The 9729-nt window shown below is 35.3% G+C and overlaps 2 pseudogenes; both read right to left on the reverse strand.

Moving 5' to 3' along the window:
* LOC104714956 lies at positions 1328-2048 on the reverse strand (annotated as a pseudogene).
* LOC104714957 overlaps positions 4034-9729 on the reverse strand; it is a 7938-nt pseudogene continuing 2242 nt past the window's right edge.

Consider the following 9729-nt stretch of genomic DNA (forward strand, 5'->3'; position numbering starts at 1 on the left):
CAAGAGACATGTCTTCTCAGTTTGGCACAAGCACAATACTCTATGTCGTACACATCTATACGTCTTTAAATGTTGCAATTGTACTCCTCACTTATCCTGCATTTTCCCAACAAAGAGACTTTACAAGTCAAAGACATTGAACACAAATTTGTTTGATAAAAGGAACTATCAATCAGTCTACAAGACGCTATAACAACATATATTCAAAAACTGAACAGAAAAACCTAAACAATCTGAACTTCTGAAGACCACCGACCTAGAGGAAAGGCAAAAGCATATGTTATGATATCAGAAAATCATGACTTAAATAACATTTGAAACCCCATGAAAGTTCTGATCAGTTGGAAAAGGCCACATTAGTCGTTGCAGCAGATAAATTCATTAACCACTTGATTATTAATACAACACCAACTACAATAGTGGATAAAAGAAGTGAGAACCTTAATAGTGGAAAAGCTTTCAAAAGGTTTAAACTGGTTCAAACACCAACTACAATTTACATTGACAAACGAATCAAGCATTTTGATTAGATTTCACAAGTATACACAAACTCATTATAAAGGTAAGAACAGAGATGAGATCGAAACATATAATTCATACTCACCGAGTTACCACTAAAGCAAATGACTCTTCAACACCCTTTGACTTCAGTTCCTTTATGCTTTGTCAATGAATCCAGGCACATGAGACTATGGGAGTACAATTACTAGAGCTGCTATTAACCTCTGGTCCCTTCCCTGTAAACAAAAAAAACAGAACCCATGTAAGAAAAAAAATAACTTGCATGCCTATGAACCCGAAATGTAGTAGCCAACCAAAGAAAACCAAATGGTTCTAGTGAACACGGCTAATGATATTAACCTCTACCTTAAACTCACAGTCCCGTTGTACGTTACCCACCTTAAGCTAGATAACAACAACATGGCTAATGATTTAAACCCTCGTTCTCCGAGTATTAATTGCTTAAATTCTTTAGTTGTGTCAATTAGCTCTATATAAGTTAAAAAAATCCTCTAACCACTGGCCATCCGAGACAAGAAAACGAACACAACTTAACTAGAGATCAGAAGATTTGCTTACCCGTCTGACGCTAACACTGAAAATGAGGGTTAGGGTTTAACTTTGATCTCCTTTCCCGAGATTTGCTTAATTTGACTCCAACTTATGTCTTAATCTGTCTCTACTTCTCTACGTCACAAATTCGAGAAAACAAAATCATGTTTTTAATATCATGTTTTTGTTAAGAAACAAAAAAAAAATCAAGCATTACAACCAGCAAACATTATTTTGTTGATTTTTTTGAAACGTTATTCAAGCATTCAAGTATTCAACAATCGAACTGGTTCCAATAATTGTTGATTTTTGGGTCCCAGTTGAGAGGTCCTTCTGGGAACCACAATGCAATCTCCTTGTTTGCAATGTCGACAGAGTCACTAGCTCCCATGGATAACGTTCCTGATCTTGTCAATACCAAAATCCCTACGGATGGTTGCAGCGTAGCAGTCTGATGGGCTTAAGGGTCCAATCATCTCTCCAACTGTCTCCACAACTTTCTTCCCCTCCCATATCATTGCAACAACAGGCCCTGAAGACACAATGTAATCAACTAGACGCCTGAATAATACTTTCTTGTCAGACAGGTCCTCGTAGTGCTTCTCAGCAAGACCCCGCTCAACATTCATCAGCTTCATGCCTGTACATCCACTCCTACGATCGATTCAGTACTTGACTGAGTCAAATAATCATTTTTTTTTTGTTTTTTAATTCCAAAAAATCACTCAAGCAAGAGTTTAGGAATTGAATCAAATTACCCTTCAAACTGAAACGCTTCTCTTCAAACCTTCTGATAATTTCAGGGATCTGAAACACCAAACAACATATGTAATATTTGTCAAGCAAAGCAATATAACTGAAACACTTGCATGAGGTGCAATATTTTTAATCCTTTGCATCACACTTAACATTAAAACAAAAAGGAAGAAATAAGGGAAACGTACTAGTCGCCTCTGGACACCGTCGGGCTTGATCATGACAAAAGTTTTCTCCATCTTCGCTTCTTTCCTTCTTCTCTTTTTTTCCGGCATTATCGATCGATGCATTGCTTAGGAGTTCGGAGGAGGCGGCCAAATAGTTTTAGCCTTTTAGGGTTTTATAATATAATCTTTATTACTAGAAAATTTTTCATTTTCCTTTTTTTTATATTAACTTCACCTTTTATTATTGTGTAGTACGTTGTACCTTTTGAAATTAGAAACTGGTTTTTCGGATATTTATTTATTTTTTAAAATTAACTTTGGATTGAATGATAAGTTTCGTTGTTATATGGGGTTTCGATAAAAAGGTCCAGTTGTTGGCCTTTCTGAGTTTGTATAGCTCCTCCTCTTTCGTCTTGTCTCACCTCAAGAAACCACGTCCACCGTACCCTCCCACCCCACTTATACGAGTTGTTAATAGATTCACTAAGAAGAGAGAGCAAAAACTTACTTAGACGAGGAAATCACCTAACCCCAATTAATCCAAACAGAGAAATGGTTATCAACCAGACACAACGGATGAGCAAATTAGCGGCACCAACTGAAAACTTGAAAGCGTGAACCGGAGACACAAAGGAGATCAGGAGACTGGCCATAGCCTTTGAAGCTCCTTAAGAGGCGGGGAGAAGATCGAGCGCAACGATCGCAACACCCAAAAACAAGACAAACAAACTAGGCAGCAGCATGAAACCAACATCACAACGTACTAACTCACCAAAGCAAGAACTGAATCTACTTGAGGCGATAGCAAACGCCTTGAAGCACATGGAAGAGGAAGAATGAGAGCTCTAAAACCTAATGGAGCAGCAAAGGGACCAAACCAATAACCCACCAGGCCACCACTCACAAAACTCGCTTTATCGGCTATGATAGATTTAAACATTACATTAATATTTTATAAAGTTATATATTGATGTCTTATAATGAAACTCAAGCCTTGTTGTATGACATACATTGAAATTATAACATAGGATATATATATAATTAACTATAACTATAAACAACATCACAATACATAAACTAATACAACATTTTAAAATTTTGTTTTACAACATAAAATATATGAAATTCTGGATAAAAAAAAAATTCAAAAGCATCCCTACTATTAATTGAAAAGACCTTTACTAAATGTAGATTAAGTATTTTAAATAGTTATAAGTTTCCAAAAAAATAATTCACTTTAATTCTATCTCTAAATATAATTATATATGGACAAAAACTACTAATAAATATCTGAAACTTATTAACCAATCACAATTTAAAAAATAAGATTTGATATCTGACTATATCATCTTTTATATTTTAAATTATTAAAGATTTGTTAAGATTTAAAACTTTGTTTTCATTTTCAATTTATTTTGAATTATCATATAATATGTATGATAAATAAATTAGATTTTTTAATACATATGTTGTGATATGAATTTTTAAAATGGATATGTTACTCAATTTTGTGAAAAATGTGAAGAAATTGTTTAGAAAGGCCCATTTTAGAATATATACACTTTTAAAAAAATACTCATATTTTTAGTCATTTTCAATTTTAACCTTTTTATTTTTAATAACCATTTTATCCTTATTTGAAAAATAAATATTTCAACAAAATGAAAAATTGAATTTTTCGCCAAAACTCAAAAACTTTCTTGCAAAAAATGAAATTTTGTGCCAAAACTTTTTCTGTCAAAAAGAATTAATTCGAAAATTTTGGCGAAAAACGTCATTTTTATAGAATCTTTTAAATACCTTATAAAACCATATAAATAAATATTTATAAGAATTTAGTAAGCTTTTATAAGGTTTTTAAAAGGTTTTACAAGGTTATTATTTATAAAATATGTAAAAATTGAAAATAAACAGGTTTAGAATTATTTGCTATATAGGTTGAATGATGTGCATAAAATGCTATTTTTAGTAGAAAATAAAATGTAAAAGTATATTAATTTTATTATTTTTAAGCCCAATATTATGTTTAAAAGAGAGAATATATATGACTTACCTGGTTAGTACCAGGGCTTCCATCCATCGAACATCCCCGCAAGATGTTTGATGGAGACTGCATCTGCAATCAACCGGCTAGTTTGGTCTTCTGTCGAAGCATCATTAACCACTAGCTTCGCGTTAATGCAGCGTATGATCTCGGGCTCTTGTAACTAGAGAGGTAATTGCCAAAAAGAAAAAATAAATAAAAAATAGCGTTGACTAAAGAGAACAAAAAACAATAAACCAAAAAATAATGAAAAGGGGGCAACGAGAGATTATTCAAACCTGCCGAGCACGTGTGTATCTCCACTCCACCACAAAAGGATCGTGGATGATAGACTCCAGGATGCTCATCAATGTCTCCCTATGTGTCCTCAACACTGTGAGAGTGATTTCACATACCCTCTTGAAGATGCCCTCATATCCAGTGATGCCCAAACCACCGATCATGTTCTGTGGTTTGGCAAACCAACTTTTACAAGTCATTTGATATAACGGAGGAATACATAAAAAACAGAGCACACAGAAACAAGTTGCTTGCCTGGTTCAACCTGAACGGCACCATCTCATGCATAGGCTGTAGTAACTGACTGTCAAATACGCAATCGAAGTCTACATGAACACAATCCCCTGAAGTGGAGTCGAAGAGTATATTTTCTCCATGGCGGTCAGCAAGCCCAACAGTGTGCCCAACCATGGACCAAACTGCTGTGGTGCGAGCATAAGCTACACGTGCCCTAAACCAAGCAGTTGGTTCAGGAAACGTTGTCAAGAACCATTTATGGAAAACTGGAGGGAGCATAGGGAGGATCTTGGTCTTCAGCATCTCAGACTTCTTCCCAAGTTCACAGTGGTTATACATTCTTCGAATTAGAGAATCTGTTCTCTTCCGACCAAAACTCCCACAAGAAAAGTATAAATCGTCTAGAATACTTCTGAGTCCACGTGTATGTTTCACCCACTCCAATATACCACTGTCCTTGGTCAGAGGAACTACTGCAAAGGTGCGGATATATAGCTTCCTTCGCCTGCTTTCGGGATCTTTGAATAATAAGTGGTTTAGCATCGCAGCAAATTCCATCATCAGAGCATCTTTCCTGAGATCATGTTGGCACTTGAAGAGAAATGGATACTCAATACCATCACTTCCTACCAGAATAACCTGAATGATGCAAAATATAATCTATAGGTAAGGCATATTGCAGGACTGATACTCGAAGATAAAATGTAATTATAGTATGGTATAACTATAATGCATACATTAGGTGATATTAGCAGCGAGCAGAGCAGAGAATCATATGGAATTAGGTTGACGCTTTCAACGTGAAAAATGGGAAAACATACCTTCTTTGGCTTCGTAGTGGATTTAAATATCTTGGCTTCATCAACTAGACCAGAAATAGTTGGTAGATCTGAACCAAAAACGCTGTTGTTCATATCCAATGCTGGTAGGCTAATGGTTAGAGATTTTTTAACTGGTATGATGATATCCAACGGCATCATTCCTTTCAAGGGTTCGACTGCAGCCGCTATATTGACACTGTTGGATTCATCATTAGTGTCAAGGTCGCACAATTCTCTGAAAACATCAGTCAAACTAGTAAACTGAACGAACATATTCTTGCATCCGTCACTTTTTTTTTTGTGCTCCTTGTATAATTTCTGCAGCTGCTTCCTTCCTAGCAGAAACAGGAAAGAAGTAATACTAAGTATTGGATTTGTTGCTGCTGTGTAGTGGTCGAATCCATCATCCATCCGAAAGAGGAATCTTGATAAGCTTCCTGGACAGAGAATAGAGATGCGTGAAAAAAAACATGCGAATATTCTAATTATGATATTTGTGTATTTTTCTCTAAAAAACTCAGACTGTTGGTTATATACAATTAACGGTAAATTCTTTTTACACCTAGATCGATGACGTGACTTTTTGTTTTTTATTTTTCTGGTTTAATACCATATACACGAATAGAACTAAAATTTGTAGATGATGCACTATTAGTTTATTTAATAGTTGCTGATTTAAATATTTATAATTTAATTTAGTTTGAAAATGTTTAAGCGTATTATGATTATTGTTTGACATCATAATTATATATAAAACAAAATTATGATTTTAATCTTTATATTTTTATAAGATAATATAATTTTTACAACTTTAATAAACATTAAAAAAACCATTAACATCATTGTTTTAGTTCGAGAATTCAGAAAAAATAATAATCAGACTATTTATTGATAATTAATTAAAACCTATTTATAAACATGCTTAAATGGGTATGCCCATCTAAAAATTTTTGTTTTTAAAACGGATTCAGGTCGAAAGATAATTTATGGAGCCCGTTAAGGGTCCGGTTTAACATCAACACACCGTAACACACTCAAACATCACTCACACTCTTCTCCCTCACTTTCTCTCCACTTTTGAGTTTTGATAATCGGAACTCTCTTTCTCTCTCTTACTTTATTTCATTTTTGCCGGAGGAAATGGGTAACGCGATAGCAGCTCATAAAATAACGTATGACAGTATAAAACAATATTTTATAATAAAATAAACAAATCTTGCAACGATAAAAAAAGTAATAGTAAGTATTGGATTTGTCGATGCTGAGTAGTGGTCGAATCCATCGTCCGTCGGAAAGGGGAATCTTGATAACCTTCCGTAGCGACCTGGAGAGAGAATAGAGATGCGTGAAAGAAACGTGCGAAAACGAGTATTCTAATTATGATATTTGTGTACTTTTTCCCAAGAAATTCAGACTGTTGGTTATATACAATCAACAGTAAAGCTAGATCGATGACGTGACTTTTTGTTTTTCATTTTTCTGGTTTAATACCATATACGGTAGTTTATTTGATGAACCATTAGTTTATTGAAGTCGTAAAAAATTCTATTATCTTATAAAAATATAAAGATTAAAATCATAATTTTTGTTTAGAATTATAATGTCAAACAATAATCATAATAGGCTTAAATATTTTCAGACTAAATTAAATTATAAATATTTAAATTGTCAACTATTAAATAAACTAATAATGCATCATCCATAATTGCAAAAATTGTTTCTTCAGGAACAAGCATTGCAGTTGGGAGATGAGAGCAAGAGTCGCCACCAGCTATATTATTATGGAGATTTCATAAGCTTCGGCAGATGTGCGTTGAGATACTTGTCCTATCATTTCAATGCTTGTTCCTGAAGAAAACTATCGTCTGCATGAAGCATTTTTCTGTCAATACTATTAAGGAGTCCAGCAAAATAGCTTTGTAAGAATTCAGAAAGATCTTCTGTATCTGTTAAAACTTTTGAGATCTTCTTTATTGCATCAGGCAGTCTCTGTATCCTGCATAAGCAAAGTATTGAAATCAAACAGAATGTCATAAACAACAAACAATCGCCATTTCCCAATTACCAATACTATTTCCAATTACCAATTTCTGCTTAAAACGTCCGAAGCTACGCAAGTACATACCTTCTATTTGTCTCTGATGTATCAGAAATATCCACAAAGCATACGAGCTCATCTAAGACTGCAGGTAATGCAGCAGCAAAATCTTTTTTCCTGTCATAACCAATCTGTGAGTGATACAATTGCAAAACTGCGAGGAGATGCTTCTCTTCTTTTTGATTCAGAGCCAAAGCAAGAACTTGGGGTAGCGAATTTACTAATAGAGGTACCACTTCTGTGTCTAATAACTTGGCCAGTTCGTTCAAGGTATTCGCTGCTTGAGCATTTTCCTCCCAATCTACCAAGAGCTTAGGAAGAACAACAGGGACCATTCTCCCCACAAGCTCTTTAGTTTCAACACCCAATACAGCCTCTGCAAATTCTCTTACGACATTTGGACGGCTGGTCAGCTTGACGGATAGATTGTCAAATAACTTCTTTTTAATATCAGCAGCTCTTGAAAGTAGCATCATAAATCCTCCTTTTTCATGTATGTAGCATGACTGATTTATTAACCTTGTCGCATATTTTCGGCGGATGGAGTTGGGATGATCAAGCTGATCAATTAGTAGGAAAAGTGAAAACAAGAACAGCGCACTGGTACTATCAACAGAAACCATAACTTTAGCTGTCGATTCCAAGAGAGTCTGGATGACATGAGGATCCATAGCTTTTCTTAGAGAATCCTCAATCAAATCAAAAAGTATCCTCTCGCAGCTTTTCTTCTGACCATTGTCATCAAGAAACAAACAGCTCATAATAGGATGTTGTACAAAGATACCGATCTGAGCACTGAATGCTTCTCTTGCAACTGTACTTTCATGAAGTAACATATATTTAATGCAACTTATCCACTGGTTCCTTGTCTGGGTCAGGATATCTGGGGGAATGTGGCCAAGAATTCTTCGTATTACTTCTACACAGGCTAGTTGAGTCTCCTCATGAGAGCCATCAAGGAGAAGGCGAAAATATATGGACTGAAGATAGGAGTAATCACACTGATGGCCTATTTCCGTCTTCCCCACCTCCGGAGTCATTATCATTCTGAAGTGCTTCTCATCTTGCCTTTTGATAATTTCATCACACTTTGAACATTGGAACCCTCGAAGTAGACAATTCAGAGTCTCATCTTTCTTTATATCTTCATGTAGTAATAAATGGCATGCAGTTTTTTCTGAGCCAGTAGTAATTGATCCATTAAGGCACGATAAGAAGCCAAGAGACTGTGGAATGGTCTTCTTAACCATCAAATGCTCTGTTTTCAACAAACCCCTATAAATGTAAGACAAAAGAACAGTTAAGCTATGTTTTTAGTAGGAACTGTGAGTAAAATTAACAATATGAACTTGGATCATGTTGTCATTTTCTTCACATCAACTTACTTTAGTTTCTGGAATATATGAGGAAGGACATCAAAGTCAGAGAAAAAAGCGCTCAGTGGCATGGAGATAACAGCAACAGCTTGCACTTGTTCAGAATCATCAGAAAGAGCCAAATCGAAGATACCAAAATCACTCTCACGTAAATGAAGCTTTGCACATATCCCCACAGATAAGCACTTCGACTTGATTAGAGAATTAGTCTTCTCAAACAAATCAGGTTGCGTCCAAGGAAGCTTCAGCAAGACTTGTATGGCCTTCAAGTCTTCCTCTTTACTTGTATCATGATGTAAATCTGATGACAGGGGAATACATTAAGAATTCTGGATCCAAAACTGGTATAAAGCAAAAGATGACCACACATTTTTTGGCGCTGAAAAGAAAATGTCAGATTTCATGGACAAGGAAAATTACCAGACACGAACAGCATATTGTCAATCCCTTCCAAGTAGATAGATATATCGACGGTGGTAGGATCCAATTGCTGACGATGAACATCCAAATCTTTCAGAAAAAGAAAAAAAAAAAAAAAAAAAAAAAAAAAAAAAGAAGAAGAAGCTAGCTTAGCAATTGAGACAAAATAAAATAATTTTTTTCTTATAAAAACTAACCGCAGTGGGGAGGAGAAATGGAGAGTTTGCAAGTCTTAGGAGTGGCAAGAGCTCTTGTGTTATTCAATTCGATTCCCATATTGTTGGCACTCACCAAACCGGAACAAATGCACTGTGGGTTAAATTTCAAAACAGTCTCTATCCCATCACAACAAGATTTCTCTGGCATAGTCTCGTTTGATCCGATGCTAAGGTAAGTGAGACAATCCATCATGTTTAATATCACCGAAGAACAATCAGCGCCTGATGGTCCTGGTGCTGGAGCTCCAACGGGGGACTTT

Source organism: Camelina sativa, chromosome 9 (assembly GCF_000633955.1).
Source record: "Camelina sativa cultivar DH55 chromosome 9, Cs, whole genome shotgun sequence".
Classification (NCBI taxonomy): Eukaryota; Viridiplantae; Streptophyta; class Magnoliopsida; order Brassicales; family Brassicaceae; genus Camelina; species Camelina sativa.